General features: G+C 47.5%; 1 long non-coding RNA gene across 2 annotated transcripts in view; it reads right to left on the bottom strand.

Moving 5' to 3' along the window:
* Positions 1–18,735, bottom strand: part of LOC123380517 — a 23,810-nt gene extending 5,075 nt beyond the window's left edge. The window contains exons 1-2 of one of the 2 annotated variants that reach the window (XR_006586399.1): positions 18,577–18,735; positions 9,382–9,594 (exon numbers count right to left, since the gene is read on the bottom strand). This is a non-coding gene — a long non-coding RNA (uncharacterized LOC123380517). Of the gene's footprint in view, positions 1–9,381; positions 9,595–9,867; positions 10,139–18,576 lie in introns of those variants that run through there. The other variant, XR_006586400.1, reaches the window with a different exon arrangement.

Genomic DNA, 18,735 nt, shown 5'->3' with positions numbered 1-18,735 from the left:
TTTACCTAAAGTTAATTTGTGTGTGGGGCTAGGGAAGGATCTAACCGAATCGTATTTGCTTAATAAATATCTAATTATTTTAATACCATGTATCGGGTATGCCATTGTCTTGTCATTGATTTGAAATGCTACTTTTAATACAAAGCACATACAGGCACATATATACATAGGCACAGAGGTGTGGGGATCTCTGGACTCTCTTCGCTTCTAGGTCACTATACGTCTATTTCTACACCAAAGTCACCAAATCCATGGTGTTTTGCGATGTGGGAAAATAGCCCCATTCACATTATTGTTTTGTCTTTGTTTTGATTTTCCAAAATTTTTGTCATTTTCACGTAATTTCTTGAGGCATTACTGAATCAGCTTGTTAGGGTAAAAGAATAATCTGTAATTTTCAATAGGATTCCATTAAGTATCATTACTTTGGAAGAATCTCCCAGTCCAAGGATATTTGGGTCATTTTTTACACCTCAGAAGGATTCCTTCTTCATATTAAGCCATGCATATTTATTATTAGGTGTATCGGTCTGTTTGGGCTGCCATAACTAAATACTATAGACTAGTGGCTGAAACAAAAGAAATTCATTTCCCACAATTCTGGAGGCTGCTAAGTCTGTAATCAAGGTGCTGGCCAATTCAGTTCCCAGTAAGGCCTGTCTTCCTGGTTTGCAGATGGCTGCCTTTTTGCTGGGTCTTCATTTGGCAGAGAGAGAGGGGGGGCAGGGGGAGGAGAGAGAGAGAGAGAAAGAGAGAGAGAAAGAGAGAGAGAGAGAGAGAGATCAATCTTCCCTTTTTATAAGGCCACAGTCCTGTTAGATTAGGGCCCCATCCTTATGACTCATTTAACCTTAATTACCTACTGAAGACCCTATTTCCAGATACAGTCACATGGGGAGTTAGGGCTTCCACATATGAATTAGTCCATAGCATTTGAAGCTATCGTGAACACAGAAAAAATTTGCAGAGCAGATTCAAGACGAGGCTTGGGGAAGAGTAAAACTTGATCTCTGCCCTACCCTGTTACTCAATAAAGATTTCATTATGGAGGCGTCTGGGTAGCTCAGTTGGTTAAGTGTCCGACTTTGGCTCAGGTCATGATCTCGTGGTTTGTGAGTTTGAGCCCCACGTTGGGCTCTGTGCTGACAGCTCAGAGCCTGGAGTCTGCTTCGGATTCTGTGTCTCCCTCCCTCTCTGCCCCTCCTTTGCTCACATTCTGTCTCTCTGTCTCTCTCTCTGAAAAATAAACATTAAAAAACCCATATTTCATTATAATTACCTTCCGAAATGGCTATACCAATATACATTTCCACCAATGGACTTCCTGTTTTCCCACATCCTTGACATTTCTTTTATTTATAAACTCTGCCACATAAATGAGTGAAAACATAACTTGTTTACGTTTGCTTTGCCTTAATGGACTAGCGAAGGTGAGCATCTTTCATGTGTTACCTCTCTGTTCATTTTTTCTCTCTCTCTGTGAGTTACTTGTTTCTATCTTTACCCATTTCTCTATTGGGCTGCTGTCTTTTCTTATTATTAATTTGTAGCCTTCTTTATATGCTTAGAATACAGATTCTTTGTAAGTTGTATATATGTAAATATTTCTCCCATCTGTGGCTTATCTTTTCATATTTCAAAAGGGTTGTCTTTTGATGTACCAAAATTTTGGATTTTAATGTAGCCATATTTATAACTTTTCTTCATGATACGTTTTGTCAAGAAATTCTTCCCCACCTCAAGGACGTGAAGACATCTCATGTGTTTAAATAGGTTTAAAGTTTTGCGTTTTACATTTGGGTCTTTAATCCTTCTGGAAATTACTTTGGATAGAGGGTGAAGTAGGAATCTAATTTCATTCGTTTACATTTAGGAATCCAATTGTCCCAACCCCATTTATTCACTATCGTGTCCTTTTTGCACTGCTATATCCCCTCTATTGTTTTAGACTAGACTCCATCTGCTTGCATTTTCGTGTCCATGCTTTATACCCTATTCTTTCAACCTACTGGTCTTTTCCTTCATCTAAAGGCATCTCGCCCCATACCAGGGAGGGTTGTGCATGCACACACTTGTATGTGTGTGTGTGTGTGCATGTGTATGTTTGACTGAGAAGGGTGGGGTTTGATCCTGAGGTAGAGTTTCAGGTCTGAAAGGTTTTCTTGGCTACCAGAAGGCTGCCCCTTTTAAAGATTTATGATATGGACCACATGTTGCAAGAACTGTCACTCCAGTGCTGTAAAAACCTTGGTTTCCAACATCCAGATTTCTTGGAAGAAACTGATATAAGCAAATAAAACTCATTCTTTTGGGGTTTTGTACTCAGAAATATAATCACAGTTACCTTGCAATGGCCCGAGCAAGGCAAGTTTGAGGGTAACTGATGACATCCTCTCCATTCTGTGACGTGTGTTTATGGGTGGTTAAACTGGGTATGATTTCCCCTCTCCTTTCAGCTTGTCTGTATTTTCTGAATTTTTTATAGTGTGCGTATGTTGCTTTCAGATATGTACCTGTTAGGAGTGAGTTCAAGTACAAGGACGGAAGACGTGACTAACAGTGGCTTAACTAAGTAAAGGAGTCACCGGGGAGAGAGCGCAGGGCTGAGCCAGACCCCCAGTGCGGTCAGAACTCTCACTGTCACAAGATGGCTGCTCTGCCCCTCCAGGCTTCATGCTTATATTGAACGAAAGGCAGAAAACAATGAAAGAGAAAATGGCGACACCTTTGTTTGGAAAACAGAAGAAGCTTTTCCAGAAATCCATTGTGGTAGTCCGCTAATGTCTCATTGGCCATGACTACCCCTAAGTGGAAGGAGCCTGAAAGGTGAGAATTTTTGTAAGGGTACATTGTTGCATGGAATATTCTAAAGCATGGTTTGGCAAAGGATGGCTCCTGGGCCAAATCTGGCCTGGTGACTGTTTTTGTAAACAAAATCCTATTAGAACACAGCTACACCCATTCGTTTATATAGTGTGTATAGCTACTTTTGCTACAACAGCAGAATTAAGTACAACAGATCATATGGCCACAAAGCTGGAAGTATTTGCTCCTCTTCAAAGAAAGTTTGTGGACCTCCAGTCTAAGGGAGAAAAGGAAGGGGGCAGATATTTGGAAGCAGCTGGTAAGAAAAAAATCCAACATTAGGGCGACAGCCAGTAACCCTCGAGAAGTGACCCGCGCCCCGAGGAGGGCAAATTGTTTTTAAATTTTGTTTTTAACGTTTATTTATTATTAAAAGACAGAGAGAGTCAGAGCATGAGCAGGGGAGGGGCACAGGGAGAGGGAGACACAGAATCCGAAGCAGGCTCCAGGCTCTGAACTGTCAGCACAGAGCCCAACGCGGGGCTCCAACTCACAAACCGCGAGATCATGACTTGAGCCGAAGTCAGACGTTTAACAGACTGAGCCACCCAGGCACCCCGAGGGCGAATTGTTTTAACGAACACATCCCACCAAGAAAAGGACAGATGTTCAAAAAACAAAAACCAAAGTTAGAGAGGAGCTTACTGGAGCAAATATATTTCTGTATCGTGTCCAGGCCCTGCTAGGTACCAATCCTGAAATGCAATGGTTTAGTCCTCCAATGTTGGTATTTTTTCATCAATCTCTACTCATTAAGACAGAGGAGAAATCTCAGATTTCAGAAGTCCCTCTTTAGGTTCGGGTGGAGGAAAGCAGTAAGGTGAGAAGGCTGTGTGAAATGATTTTCGTTCTCTCTCCTCACCCTGCAACGAAAGGGAAGCTGACTCTGACGTGGGAGTCATGAGGAGAGGAGATAGTTCTCACCATGTCTGAAAGAGTGTGGTGGTAGCCAATGAGATCACAGGATCCCGAAGAATGTGTGCCCTTAGCGGCCACAGGTGTCTTAGCTGAGGTCTCTTATAACAGTTTCATGTACAAGGAAATCGTTTGACACTCTTGATTATTCTGTGAAAGATCAGCCCAAGTAACCTGGCAAATGAATGGGCTGAAAAGCCTTGATCCTAGATAAGAAAAGGAAGTTCATCTCGAGATAAAGATAACACAAAATTCTCATGACGTCCCTGATTAAGCTTGACTCAGTGAGGAGAATGGAGTAGTCCATTTCCAGACCACCATGCCTCAGCTTTTCTCTGTGGTGACCATCTGTCTGCAGTGACTATCAGGGCAGCTCTTCACAATTTACATCCCAGATGTCTGATGTAGCGTTTTAAGACCGAAGCCAACCATCAGCCCATGGCTTATGAGGAACCCACCTTCCTCACGGCTGCCAAAGGGATCCATTCTCAAATTTAAATCTGATGAGGGCTGGCCGAAAAAGTGCTGCTCCAGCCGAGTTGTGGAGGGCCGGGGGGTGCTCAGCTAGAGGAAACAGGAGAAGGAGTTTACCGGGAAGAGGAAGCGGCATTTGTCAACGCACCGAGGCATGACACAACGTACGCGTCCGGCCCTCTGCAAGGAGCTTTGTCAAGGAGCAGCACAGGGTGGAGGAACAGAGGGAGGCGGGAGAGGCTGTTCTGGGCCAGATCAGGAAGAGTCCTGTGAACTGAACCCAAGACTCAGACCTCGTCGTAAAGCTGAAGAGAACCGTCGCAAAAGTTTGCGAGCAGCACAGCAACGTGGTGATATTTGAACTTAAGAAAGATCACGCGGGTTGCAGAGTGGACCACAGCATGCCGAGGCTGAGAACCTTTTATGATAATAATCTGGAGTAGAACAGGGGCACCTGGGTCGCACAGTCGGTTGAGTGGCCGACATCAGCTCAGGTCATGATCTCACGGTCTGTGAGTTCGAGCCCCACGTCGGGCTCTGTGCTGACAGCTCAGAGCCTGGAGCCTGTTTCAGATTCTGTGTCTCCCTCTCTCTCTCTGACCCTCCCCCATTCGTGCTCTGTCTCTCTCTGTCTCAAAAATAAATAAACGTTAAAAAAAATTTAACAATCTGGAGAAGAACAGTTGGGTGGCGGATGGGGAGGAGCACCTGAGTGGAGCGATATTTAGGAGGTAGCAGCTACAGGAATTGGTGTCCCTTTGGATAGCAGAGCTGAGGAAGGCACCCTGAAGGAGCCTGGCTTGGGTCACTAGGTAGGAAGTGGTGCCTTTCATCAAGATGGAGCAGGTGCATGCAGAAAGATGGTTGATTTTCGGTAGGACTGTTCCATCAGCCTTCTCAAGCTCTCGGAATGGGGCGGGACTTGTATTATCCCCTGCAAAATAATGAGCAGCTTTGTATCAAATGCCAAATCCATTATCTCCTAGTATCCATCATTGCTGTTGGGAAGTTCTAGGCTGGACTGATTTTCATTCCTTTGTCAAGGACTGTTTTGTTGCTTCAGAAGTTTTTACAGTGTCTCAGGTGTGGGGTTTTGGTGTTCATCTTGTTCATGAGCTCACAGAGCCTTTCTGTTCTAAGTCTCATGACTGCCTTTTACTGTAGAAAATGATATTGTACTGTTTCTAGGAATGAATATTAATTCTCTAGCGTTATAAAGAGTTGGAATAAAAAAAACCTTAAAATGTCTCCTTGGCAATTTTTTTTATATCGATTACATGTTTGAGATCATATTTTAATTTTTTTTTTCAACGTTTTTTATTTATTTTTGGGACAGAGAGAGACAGAGCATGAACGGGGGAGGGGCAGAGAGAGAGGGAGACACAGAATCGGAAACAGGCTCCAGGCTCCGAGCCATCAGCCCAGAGCCCGACGCGGGGCTCGAACTCACGGACCGCGAGATCGTGACCTGGCTGAAGTCGGACGCTTAACCGACTGCGCCACCCAGGCGCCCCTGAGATCATATTTTAGATAGGTTATATGACATAAAATACATTATTAAAATGAATTTGACCTGATTTCTCTTACTTTCTTGATGTAGCTATTAGAAAATTTAAAATAAGATGTGACTTACAGTATATATATCTACTGGGCAATACTATTCTTTTTTTTTTAATTTTTTTTAATGTTTATTTTTGAGACAGAGAGAGACAGAGCATGACCAGGGGAGGGTCAGAGAGAGGGGGGACACAGAATCCGAAGCAGGCTCCCGGCTCTGAGCTGTCAGCACAGAGCCCGACACGGGACTCGAACTCACAGACTATGAGATCATGACCTGAGCTGAAGTTGGACGCTTAACCTACTGAGCCACCCAGGCACCCCTGGGCAATACTGTTCTTGATAAAAATTACAAGATGGGGAAAGGTATGCTTTCCAACAGTGTGACGAGACAGGATGTTTTTATGGTTTAACATTACCTGCAAATCAGCATGTAGAATTGTAATGGGCAAACTGGCATCATGGGCCTCCTGATGAGATATACCGAAAAGAGCACAACATCACTCAGGAAGTATTCCTACCCCAAATATATGGCCCCAACCTAATCAGGAGGAAACACCGGACAAACCCAAACCAAGGGACAATGTAGCCTGTACTCTCCAAATCTATCAATGTCATAAAAGACAAAGAAAGATAGAAACTAGAAACTATACACACACTGGAGTATTTAGAGGGTAAGAATCACAGTGTCTACAACTACTCTCAAACAGTTCGGCACAATTTTTGTAGGCTATTTGTAGAGAAAGCAAAGGGGAGTTCATCAAACTCTTTTGGCATCTTTTCCATAAATTTGAGAAATTTTGAGAGTCGAATGTTAAATGTTTCTTTAAAGACAAATTTTTTAAAAAGCTTCTGACAGGCAGCACCATGGAAAGTGCCAGAAAGTTCTCATTCTTAGATCCAGGCAAGAGGGGCTCTCGCACTGGGCTTTGCACTTCAGACATCTGCATCCTGTCCCTTCTCAACAGGCCAAGGAGACTGCAGGGCCACAGGGATGCGTCCACCCAGAGCCCACCAACCCCATTCTAGAGCCTCCAAGCACCCAGAACCTTACAATTCCCTGCCATCTGACCCTGAATCCACTTCTAGATGTGCATGTGCCTGTTGCCTGGATCCATCTTCCTGAGAGTGGACCACATGGAAGGGGTGCACACTGTAAGGCCTGAGGGACTGAGGTTTGCAGGGAGCATTGCTTGAAGCTTGGACATGTGGGCCAGGGTGTCTACATGCATTCAAGGGACATCCCTTGTGGTTCAGGGTGGAACAGGGGATTGGTGGGGGTGAGAAGTCAGCCTTCTGCAGCCTGGGAGCCAGAGGCCTGCCCCCCTACACCACCTGTTCGGCGTAGAGCTCCAAGGAGTCTGAGAAGTCTTTGTGAAGGTCTGTTTAAGTCTGACAATACAACCCATTTTATATATACTTTGCCAGCCTGATGTATCACTTTAAAGTATTTAGCCATATGGTATGTGGACCTGAACTCAAGTTCTTTCCCAGGCCCTGCAATGTTACGCGTGTGACCAGGGATGGAAAGCCTAGAGAAGCCTGCCTGTACAGATTCGGCACGGCCTCTCCTCATGGTCCTCATTAAAGGCTTGGGGTGGGGCGGGGGCAGAAGGGGCTCCCTAAACAATGGAAAGACCAGACCCTACAACAATACGAGCAGGGTATGGGAAGATTGGCAAGAATCTGGACTGAGATCACTCAGAAGGCCCTTGAGCAGTAGGCCCTGAGAGAAAACAAACACTTTTCAGGAAAACCTCTCACACGTAAGGACAGGTCCCAGTGAGAACAAAGCACTTTCACCGTGGTGAGGATCTGATGGCCAGACCCCAAATGGTGCAGGTTATCTGGAAAACTCTTGAGGGGGACCTCCGGTCCTTCAAGCCTTCCCTAATATCCTGAAGGGGGCTAGGGGCGGCACTAGTCTCCGGGATCCCAGCCTGGGCTGTGCCAAGCAGCCTCCTTGGAGACTCAGCAGTGCTGGCCCTCAGGGAAGCCTCAGAGGCAGCCCTGGGGTGCTGGAGGTTCTGACCAGCTCCTTCCTGGTGGCGACGCCCAGGGGCAGGGCTACCTTCAGGAAGGCTCACAACGCCCTGGAGCTGACATTATTTTTGGGACAGAGAGAGACAGAGCATGAACGGGGGAGGGGCAGAGAGAGGGGGAGGCACAGAATCCGAAACAGGCTCCAGGCTCCGAGCCATCAGCCCAGAGCCCGACGCGGGGCTCGAACTCACGGACCGCGAGATCGTGACCTGGCTGAAGTCGGACGCTTAACCGACTGCGCCACCCAGGCGCCCCGGGAACTTTTTGAGAGCAGAGAATTTTACTTGCCTCACCTATCACGACAGCCTAGTCATACCTGACAAAGAGCAGACGTTTGCAATAAACATTTGTTACAAAACACAAAAGAAAGAAAGAATTTCTCTGAAGTTTCTCTCCGTAGAAGCATAAACAGCAAACCTCACAGAGTCATGAAACGTAAGCCCAAACAGTAGCTGACAGCAAGCCAAAAATTAATACGAAATATTTTTTTATGCTGAAAAGTCAATGTATAGGTTTTCTATTGCTGTATTAACGAATTACCAGAAACTTAGCGGCTTAAAGCAACCTAGATTTATGACCTCAGTTTCCACGAGTCAGGAGTGTGGTATATATATATATATATATATTTTTTTAATGTTTATTTATTTTTGAGAGAGACAGAATTCAAGTGGGGGAAGGCAGAGAGAGAGGGAGACAGAATCTGAAGGCAGCTAAAAAAAAGAAAATTTATCACAATATATTATATATTATAAATATATTTACATATACAAATACTACAAATATACGTATATATCAGAAATACGTATATATCAGAAAAATACATATCAACACATGCATTTGCATGTAATTTGTGTAAAACAATATTTAAATAAAACTGACTGGCTAGGAGAATGTAGGATGGCTCCCTGTGGTGTTACCTACTCTTTGCCCACCACTGCATATCCACTTTGAAAAGCCCAGATAGAAGGGGTCCATCACAGGGATGCTCTGAGCACCACATGAGGCAAAGCGTGAGAGAGAAAGGAGACCAGCCTATAGCGGGTGCTCCATCTACTTTTGCTGAAGTTGAATCAGTAGCCTGAGCCTCCATCATTTGAGAGTGCCTAGGCTGAGGCAGCTAGTGACAGGCAGCTGGGGCATGGCACAGACTGGGGGAGGGAGCTTCGGTTACTGCAAGGGGGAAGGGAAGCCAACTGAACTTCTGACTTGGAGCCAGACAGACATGAACTTTAACCCTGTGTCTCCCATTTGCCAGCTCTGCATCCTTGGGTATTTCATTTGAGTTTGGGCTCCTCCGTCTTAAAATGGGAACAATTAGATGTACTTGATAAGTTTGTTATCGCAAATAAAATAATGGTTGAGAGAGTTTTCGGCCCAGGGCTCAGATTGAAGTAGGTCCTCTATAAATGCTTATGGATTCCAAATCTGGAATTTTCCCCACCGAGTGTAGCCTTTGGGTTAGAGCGTTATGTCTCCATGGGGCTTATATCACAAGGCCAATAGATTTCTAGAAGGGTAAGACCTTACCTTGGCTCTGTGGCACCTGCTGGACAAGGAGAAACTCTTTGGTCCTGAGCAGTCGGCACTGGTGAGACGAAGGTGGTCCTGGCAGAGAGCTGGTGGCAGAGGAGCTGGCCCCTGGAGCAGAGAAGCCTGGGGACAGCAGGGGCATGTAAGAAAGTCTAGACCAAGTGTGGCCACTCCTGGGGCTCAAGTCTTAGTGGGCAAATCCAGCAGTCCCTGTGAACCCAGAAGCAGTGGGAATATCAACACACATCCTCCCCAAGAAGGAGTGGGGTTGGTGCCCCACAGGCCAGAAGCACATTCCGGCATCCCAAATGTCCAGTCATTCCACCCAATGGTCCTCCCTTTCTTGCCCTGCTTCCCCATCCATGTCCTCTCTATCTCCCGGCAGATTCACTCTGACCTACAAATCCAGCTGCCCTCTTTGGGGGAGCTCTCACGCCACTTAGGAATAATTGTAACCTAAATTGATCCATTTTCCACAGTTACCTGTGCAAGGGGCTCTTAGAGCAGCAAGCAGCCTGGGGTGGGAGTGAACTGAGGAGGGGACTGTCAGCTGGATAGCACTTCCAGGGGCTCTTGAAGGCTGGGGGCTCAGACAGCTGTGGAGTAAGGCAGGACGTGCTGTCTACAAACATCCTGGCTCTCTTTCTGGGCACGTGGTCTGACTGCATCTCCCTGTTGTCTGGCCGGCTCAGTCAGTTGAGTGTCCAGCTTCATCCAGGTCATGATCTCACAGTTTGTGAGTTCGAGCCCCACATCGGGCTCACTGCTGTCAGCGCAGAGCCTGCTTCGGCTCCTCTGTCCTTTTCTCTCTACCCCTCCCCCACTCATGCTCTCTCAAAAATGAATAAACATTTTTAAAAAAAGAAGAAGAAAGAGGGGACAAAGGGGTTGGAGGAAAGAGGAAATGGAGAAGAAAAAAATATTGAGAAGTTTTTTCTCAATCTTCTGATATAGACTGTGCTGTGAAGGAAGAAAACATCTGTGAGGAGTGTGGTATGGGTGACGCGAGGAGGTAGCCTAGGGTGTGTGTGTGTGTGTGTGTGTGTAGGAGAGGTGGCAGGGGAGGGAGAGGCTAGGTAGCCAGAGAGTTGGCAAAGTGGGTCAAGCAAGGGGTACCTGGGGGGGCTCAGTCGGTTAGGCCTCTGACCCTTGGCTCAGGTCATGATCTCATGGTTCATGAGATCAAGCCCCACCTTGGGCTCCATGTTGACAGTGTGGAGCCTGCTTGGGATTCTCTCTCCCTCTCTCTTTGCCTCTCCCCTGCTTGTGCGCTCTCTCAAAATAAATAAATAAACATTAAAAAAAAAAAAAAAGTGGGTCAAGCAAGAACCAGGCTGACTAGCAGGCAGGCAGCCAGGAGTTTCTTCATGCTGAGATAAATCAAGACATCTGTCCTGTGCAGGCCACTGAGGGTGCCAATGCAAGGTCTGGGTCCAGGTGTTGTTGTTCAAGCTTATGTATTCTTGAACCACATCCTGCCTGATGGAAGTCCAAACCCAAAATACGAAGGATTTACAAGGTCCATCCCTACCTGCTACAGAGGCATTTTTATTAGCATTAGGGCTTATTGAGTTATGGAGCCAAAGGAGGTTAAGGCTCCCCAGAGTGGTAGAATGGATTAGGCCTTTGAAGCACTTTGGATCCCATCAATGCCACAAGACACCTCTGTCATGGCAAACTGACCCTCAGAAAGAAGAAAGGACAACCCCCCCCCCCCCCCAAGACTACACCAAGAGTTAGTAGCCTAATAGGAGTCCTAAGGAACCAACCCTAGGATTGTTTGGAATCCAAAACAGGTCTCAGGGAGAGCAATTGTCCCAACGCCTCATTTACCTGCATGTGTTCTGACCTGAATAGCACAGTCTGTAATTAACCATACTGAATGTATCGGCATTAGCAAATCAGCTAATCAAGTCATAGGGTGATTAGTCGTAAAACAAAAAGAAGTCCCGGGCTTGCAAATTCTTTAGCTCCTTATTGTAGCTTTCACTCCTGCAGTTGCCTGGCCTGGGAATTTTGACTTGCCCTCCATCCAACCTAGAGAGGAGACTCAGGTGGTGATCCAGCAAGGAGGAGGAAAAGGGAAGGGAGGTGCAAAGAGGGTGGGAGGGAAAGGTGTGACCAGATGTTAGATGTGTTTCTGAACAAATAATCAGGATGTTGCGTAAGTTGCGAGGAATTGAGGGATGGGCTACCTAGAGTCTCCAAGCGGCATAAAAGAGGGAAGGAAAGGAGGGAAAGAGGATCCCGAAAGATCCGGCACTGGGACACTTGGAGGCTCTTGTGATTTCCTCTACTACTTAACCATCCTGTTCTGAATTTGAAGCTTTCTGGTGCCTGGACAACAGGGAGAGGAGGGAAGGGAGGGAGCCCATTCTGGGCAAAGAATGTAAAGTAGAGAGGACAACCAAGGGAGCAACCTGCCCTTGGAAGCAGCGCAGAGGAAAGCACCTGGGCGATGTAGGTGTGCCCCACACAGTCCTGGACGGACACCTATTAAAGAGGGAGGAACTGGGCAGCCATCCCCGGGCATTGAGGTACTATCTGGAGCCTTCAGAGGAACTGTTAGGGTACATGGAGGATGATGGAGCAAGCCATCTTGCAAGGCATCTTGGATGCCTCAGATCCAAGAAGGAAGTGACCCTGCACAATAAAAACAGGGTAAACACCCTTTTCATTGCTATTATGTATCCCACAACACAGTCCACAAAGAATATGGAGACCCAAAGCCAGCAGAGAACTAGTAAGAGGCAGCATCATACTGCTGTCTTGGGCATAACAAGCAACAATCAAGAGGACCGTTTTGGTGGGACTAAGTTTCTGAAGCATGAACTGGCCATGCACATGCTTCAAACTAAGTGGGTCAAGAGTAGTGAGAGGCATATAGGAGAGGGTGACCCCCTCCTCCCATGTAGCTTCAGGATGCCCCGGCAATGGGCAGCTGCGCGCCCCCCCCCCCCCCCATCTCCCTCCTGCAGATCCAGACTGTGTAGTAATCCTAACCCAGAAAGATATGGGTCATTGTCCTTGGCCCCTTATCTGTGATATTGTAACTTGGTGGAAATTGGACCCCATCCTGAGTACCACTCTTCTCAGTGGTAGTGGAGGCAGTGTATGACATCATACATCCCTGCCTCCAAGCACTTCTGTCCCCATTGGGCTGCCATGTTGAAGCAGTCCACAAGGCTGAGCCCCATCTGCCTCCCTCCCAAAGTCTTGGATCAATTACACCTCCTGCTACTCCATTCCCTACCCTGAACCCCAGGCTCTGCATATGCTTGTCCATCCCCTTCTTGGGGCTGGGTTCTGATTATCTGCCTCCCCAGGGTTCAGCCACGACCTGGATCCCCAGTGCTCTTTATCTCCTCTGTCCTGGGCGCTTACCATTCTTCAATGCTACGTCTGTGAAAGAGAAAGTTTCCTGCAGGTCCAAGTTTGTCCAGGGGATTGTTTCCCTCATTTGTCTATTCTGGAACCAAAAACTTGCTTCTATTTTTTTTTTTTTAATTTAACATTTACTTATTATTATTTTTTTAACGTTTATTTATTTTTGAGACAGAGAGAGAGACAGAGCATGAACGGGGGAGGAGCAGAGAGAGAGGGAGACACAGAATTGGAAGCAGGCTCCAGGCTCTGAGCCATCAGCCCAGAGCCCGATGCGGGGCTCGAACTCACGGACCGCAAGATCGCGACCTGAGCTGAAGTCGGACGCTTAACCGACTGAGCCACCCAGGCGCCCCAGCCAAAAACTTGCTTCTAAAACTCAGGTAAGGACTCTGTTTCAGCATTCATATTTAACAATATAGAACGTTGGAAACGAGACTTGAAACATCAGGAAGAGAGCAGTGACATTCCCGAGAATGACCGCATCTATGCTCTCTAATCATACCTAAGAGCATAAAGGAGGTAGGGTAGCCTGGCTTCCTCGTTTCACGGCAATTGATAGACTTTTGGCCTTTGGCCTTATCTTGGGACATCCTCCCAAGTAAATTCTAATGTGACAAGGGGGACCTACACCCAGTTTTCATTTTAACTCCCTCCCCATCTGGACCTGCCTCAGCCTCAAGGTCTGGATAATATATCTTGAGGGCCTATTCATCCACGTATTCATTGATTCATTCATTCAATATGTAATTCCGATGATCTGCTACATCTGACATCCTGGCCTGGAGCTCGTGGCTTCCACAGAATATAGCCGTTTTACACTGTGGCTACAGCGTAGGCTTACGCTTGGGTTCAAATCGTGAAATTTGTACTCATGAGCTGTAAGATTTTGAATTATTAACTTGCTGAGCCTCATTTTCCTCATACGTAAAAAGGACAAATGATAACAGCACCTAATTCAGGGGGCGTTGTTAGGCTTGGCCTATGGTAACTGTTCAATATCTATTGGTTATTATTTTATTTTATGCTGATCCCACTCTCATTACCAACCACTCCCCACCACAAAACAAAGCAGCCTACAATTCTCAGGCAATAAGGCAGGAAGAATACAAAGTCTTTGAGTTCTCCGTGTCAACGGAGTAGCCCAGGCTGTGTTTAGGTGGTCTCCCATCTTGCTCTCTCTTTTGCCAGGAACAGTGGGGCCTCATCATTTAGGTAGAGATGAAGTAGGATTTCAGAGGCACTTGCTTTGGGGATATTAGCACGTCGCCTGATACCCTTCCCTCCCCAGTTCTCAAACTGGGCATCCGCATGCTCCCCGAGTTCATGAGCTCATCTAAAATGAATCGGGATATTTACCAGTGGCCTCTGACCCTCTGACTTGCAGGGATGTGGTTGTTAATTCAGCTTTAAATCTGGGGTCTAGCCCCATGCAGCGGCATCCCTTGTGCCCCCTGCTCCGGGTCTCCTTTTGTGCCAGTGGACCCAACAACCACTGCATTGGGGATCATACTGGGCATCTGCATATCTGCCACATCCTATCACATCACAGCCACCCACTCCTCTTCCCGAGCTGACCCACCCCAAAGACTGGGCCTCTGCCTGTTTCTTCTCCTTAATTCCCAGGGAGGGCCACACCTCCTCCCTGGGCCAGCCGCCCCCCCAACCCCCACCCCATCTCAGCCAGTGGCCAAGGCCCAGTTCCTGACCTGGATTCTGAATCCTCCCCCTCAAGGCTGAAGCCTCTTTCCCACCCTTCCCACCACTCCATTTGCTTATCCTTGGCTCATCTGGTTAGATCTGCCCCCTGCTCGCCTCCCAGGCTGAATCCAGAAATTGTCTATTTGCCACTATTTTCCTTCTATTACCCTTGGGGCCAATTAAACCACTTGGGTTTGGGTTCCGGGGGTCTCTGTATCAGGCCAGTTCCTCCAATGCCTAGGCCACCCAGTCCAGACACACGGGCTTTGGAGAATCCAGTGTGACCTTGGGAAAGTTAAAATTTCTATGCCCCAGTTTTCTCAAGTGTAGAGTGGAAAATAAGACGTAGCTCATGGGCCTATCGTGAGGTAATACAGGTAGAGCACTGAGTACAAGGCCTGGCTCAGTCGACGCCAGCAACAAAGACACCACGGAGTGTTTCAAGCAACGGGATGAAAGGCTGCCTGTCCATTTCAGGACATGTAGTTTTGTGCTCACATGTTGCTCATTGCTCCCTTCTCTGTGCAGTTCACACGGTCCGCAACTAGTGTTCGGAACCCAAGGGGGAGTCCGAAAGGCTCCAAGGTACTGGGCAGAGTGGCCTGGTGGTCCAGCCGCCTCTTGGCCACCAAAGATATGGACACTGCTCAGGACTCTACAGCCTAAAGGCAGTAGGCATGCGCACAAACCAGGGAAGAAAGAGGACAAGGGAGGGAGAGAGGTGGAAGAAGAAAGAGGACCCTAGAAATGAGAATGGGGACACTCAGCAACGGGCCTCCCCGCCAATAGGGCAGAGACGGACCTAAAGGCTCTTCTGTGTCAGGATAAGGGGACCCGGAAGCACACAGAAGCCAGGCTGCTTCTCCATCCATTCTGTTCCACAGGTTCAAGACCTGTGGGCCTGCAGGACAGGGCTGGGCAGATGGTCATCTCGACACTACCTGCTCAGCACGTGGCCAAGCTCTCATCAGCAACCCTCCACCCCCGAGGCTTCCTGAGGCTCTAATTACACTTCCCACCGGAAACACATTTCACAGGTGGGGGTGGTGATAAGAACCATTAGCCTTGTGCTGCGTCAAAGCTGCCTCTGATCCCAGCCTCTGAAATCTCATCCTGAGGAAGACGAGCAGAAGGGATTTGTCAGGTCATGAAGCCTGGGGCAAAAAAGGGCCCAAAGCAGGTTCCTAGGACGTCCTTCCTCTCGTCTCAAGGTAACTTAAGTATGGCCGCAATGAGAGGCAGGAGAGGGCCCTGTCTAGACTAGACGTTGGAAGATTCTGGTTCAGGGGCTGGCTCTGCCTCAGATTCCTCATGTGAGACAATAAACTAAAGTGAAAATGAGCACACTCATCATCACCATCCGCAACATCATCCCACAGCCTTGGGATCGTCCCCAGTGTGCAGGGCTATGAGCACCTGCTCCACACGTCTCTCCTGCTGCTCTGAGCCTTTGGGGCTGTATTGGCCCAGACACGGGAGACCAGCAGCCGGATGTGGATCAAGCTGTGTGAGCCTACAGTCCGCTGCAAATGTGTTTAATCAAACCAGACAACCAGTTAGCACTCTGACGCATGCTCGCCAGCCTCACCCACCTGAGAGCCCGAGAGGGGTTTCTGCGGGCCTCACCTGTGTTTCCCCATCAGGCAAGCCCCCTCTACTGAAGTGTAAGCACCACCAGGGCACAGAGTTTTAATTGTCTTGTTCACTGTTATACCCACCGTACAGGGCACATAGTAGACAGTCCATGAATATCTGAGGAATGAATGAATTTCTCTATTTCACATAGCCAGGCCCAGAAGTGTCAGCCTGGAGCCATGCTTTCTACAGAACGCTGCCTCCCCTGTCTCCTACAATCGGACCCACTTGGCCTCTGTTTAATATCCTCCTCAATCTTCAAGACCTTAATTAAACACGAGTTACCGTAAGAGTTTCTAAAAAAAAATAATAATAAATGAATAAATACTTGTGTCCACACCCCACTTCCAGAAACACAGTTGGAGGTAAGAGCTTAGCACGGGTGTATTTTTGAAATACCAGTGAAAAATCGGTGATTCTCATATGCAGCTGAGGCTGAAAACCACTGCTCTAGACAGGAGAAGGATAGCTCCCCAAGGACAAAACGGGAATGGGGTAGGGAGCCCGGACACAGTGGGGGGGGGTGGGGGGTTGGGAGAGAAGGGGGGCAAGTTCACCCAGATTCCTGCAGAGTCCAGGTTCTTTAAGACTTGTGAATCAAAAGTCAAAGTGAAAATATGGGCCTTTTCTTCCCAAGTGGGAACCCAAGCCACCTGAAATTATTGCAGGAGGTTCCCCTTGCCTTCCCTTCCATAGACACCAGAAAGACATTAACCTTCTCACGAAGCTACTTCGTTCACTCAGGACTGCTCTTAACCTACCCTGCCCACCTGCGGCCCCCCCAACAGGGACTATAACATTGATTGGGGTCAGCTGGCTGAGGTTCTCCTCTTTAAGATAGCTAGAAGGATTCTTTACGGAGGACCATAAATTAGAGACCACAAAACCACCTGTTGCTAAGGGCTAAACCCACACTATGGGGTGAGCTATGTATGGCGTTTATAAATATTGCACATCCCCAAATACACACACCCCAATGATGAGGTGTAACTATGGTGTGAATCTGGTGTTAATGCCTGTAAACTAGTTTCTTGAATGGCCTAAATTCTATGCTTGTATAAATAGGAAAGTGGATGTGGCATTCAAGCACACTGCCGTCCTTCCCTTCATGGCTTTCTGGTCACTTTGGTGAATATAAAGGGTCTTCTCCAATTTAAAACATAAAGCAATCATACACCCACTTCAAGGTGTCTCCCTTGGGCAGGGGAAGCGTGTCTTTATTCTTACCTGTCCCACAGGTACTGTTTCTCTCTCGCGTGTCCACACCTTCTGGGAGCCTCTAGATGTTCATGGCTGGCCCCACTGCAGTTCCCCGATGATTGGGGGGGAAGCGCTTTCCCATCAACCTTGCAACCCCCTTAGCCACTTTCTGCAACGACCCTCTCTGCAGCCTTTTCCTGTCGCCTCCCAACTGGCAGGTGATGCTCTCTGGCAGGGTCCCAAATCCATGTTTCAAGCCTAATCTTCCCCAAGATTTGTGTGTTTATCCCAAAGGAAAATCATGCTTCCTTTTCACACCAAAGCTGATGTTTTTCTGCTCACTCTTTTTAAAATTATTAAAAAAAAATTTTTTTAATGTTGATTTATCTTTGAGAGAGACAGAGAATACGAGTGGGTTAGGGGCAGAGAGAGAGGGAGACACAGAATCCAAAGCAGGCTCCAGGCTCCAAACTGTCAGCACAGAGCCCGATGCAGGGCTCGAACTCATGAGCTGTGAGATCATGACCTGAGCCGAAGTCAGATGCTCAACCGACTGAGCCACCCAGGCGCCCCTAAAAATATTTTTAATGTTTATTTATTTATTTTGAGAGAGACAGAGAGAGAGAGCAAACATGAGCAGGAGGGACAGAGAGAGAGAGAGAGAGAGAGAATTCCAAGCAGGCTCCATGCTGTCAGCACAGAGCCCGATGCAGGGCTCAAACTCACCAACTGGGAGATCACAACCTGAGCTGGAATCAAGAGTCAGACACACAACCGACTGAGCCACCCAGGAACCCTGACTCGCTATTTTTACCCTGCCTTAGTGGGGGACTTCAGTGACCTTCTTACCTTCCCAACTTAGAGGGCAAGGCTGGGAGGAGGGACCCGTCTCTACGTTCAAATATACCTCCAAACTCCAACGAAACAAACACTGCTCTCAGTGTCTCTCTCACCATAGACCCACACTTTCTGCAGCTCATCTCAGGACTGTAAGTTAGGACCCTTCTCTTTTATTTTTTTGTTCTTCCTCCCCAGTGTTGCCAGTGCCCCTTCGCTTGGTTTAGGGTAATGGGAACAAGAGAAACAGCTCAGCACGCCTGGCTCGGCTGGCAACTCCTTGCCTCCATGACTCTCCTAGGGAGCCCCTCCCAAGCTCTTTGTCCCTATAAACCTGGATAGCTCGACGCCTGCTAGAGCTATTTTTGTTAACCCCGTAGACGTCCTGCATGGATATGTTTAGTACCTCCCCCCAGACAATGTGCCACTTCTCACCTATGTCTTCACGTTAGGGTTTCCTGGCCAACGTTTTGGATCAACATGAAGAGTTGCATTTAGTATCATTTTATATTACCAGAGCCGCCTCCCTGGGGCCCTCAAACAGGGAACAGCTGGAGGTTGTAACAGTGCGGACCCACCCACCCAGACCTTCCT

This window comes from Felis catus, chromosome D1, assembly GCF_018350175.1.
Source record: "Felis catus isolate Fca126 chromosome D1, F.catus_Fca126_mat1.0, whole genome shotgun sequence".
NCBI lineage: Eukaryota > Metazoa > Chordata > Mammalia > Carnivora > Felidae > Felis > Felis catus.
The sequence above is the reverse complement of the archived record's forward strand: the minus strand, read 5'-3'. Positions and strand labels throughout refer to the sequence as shown.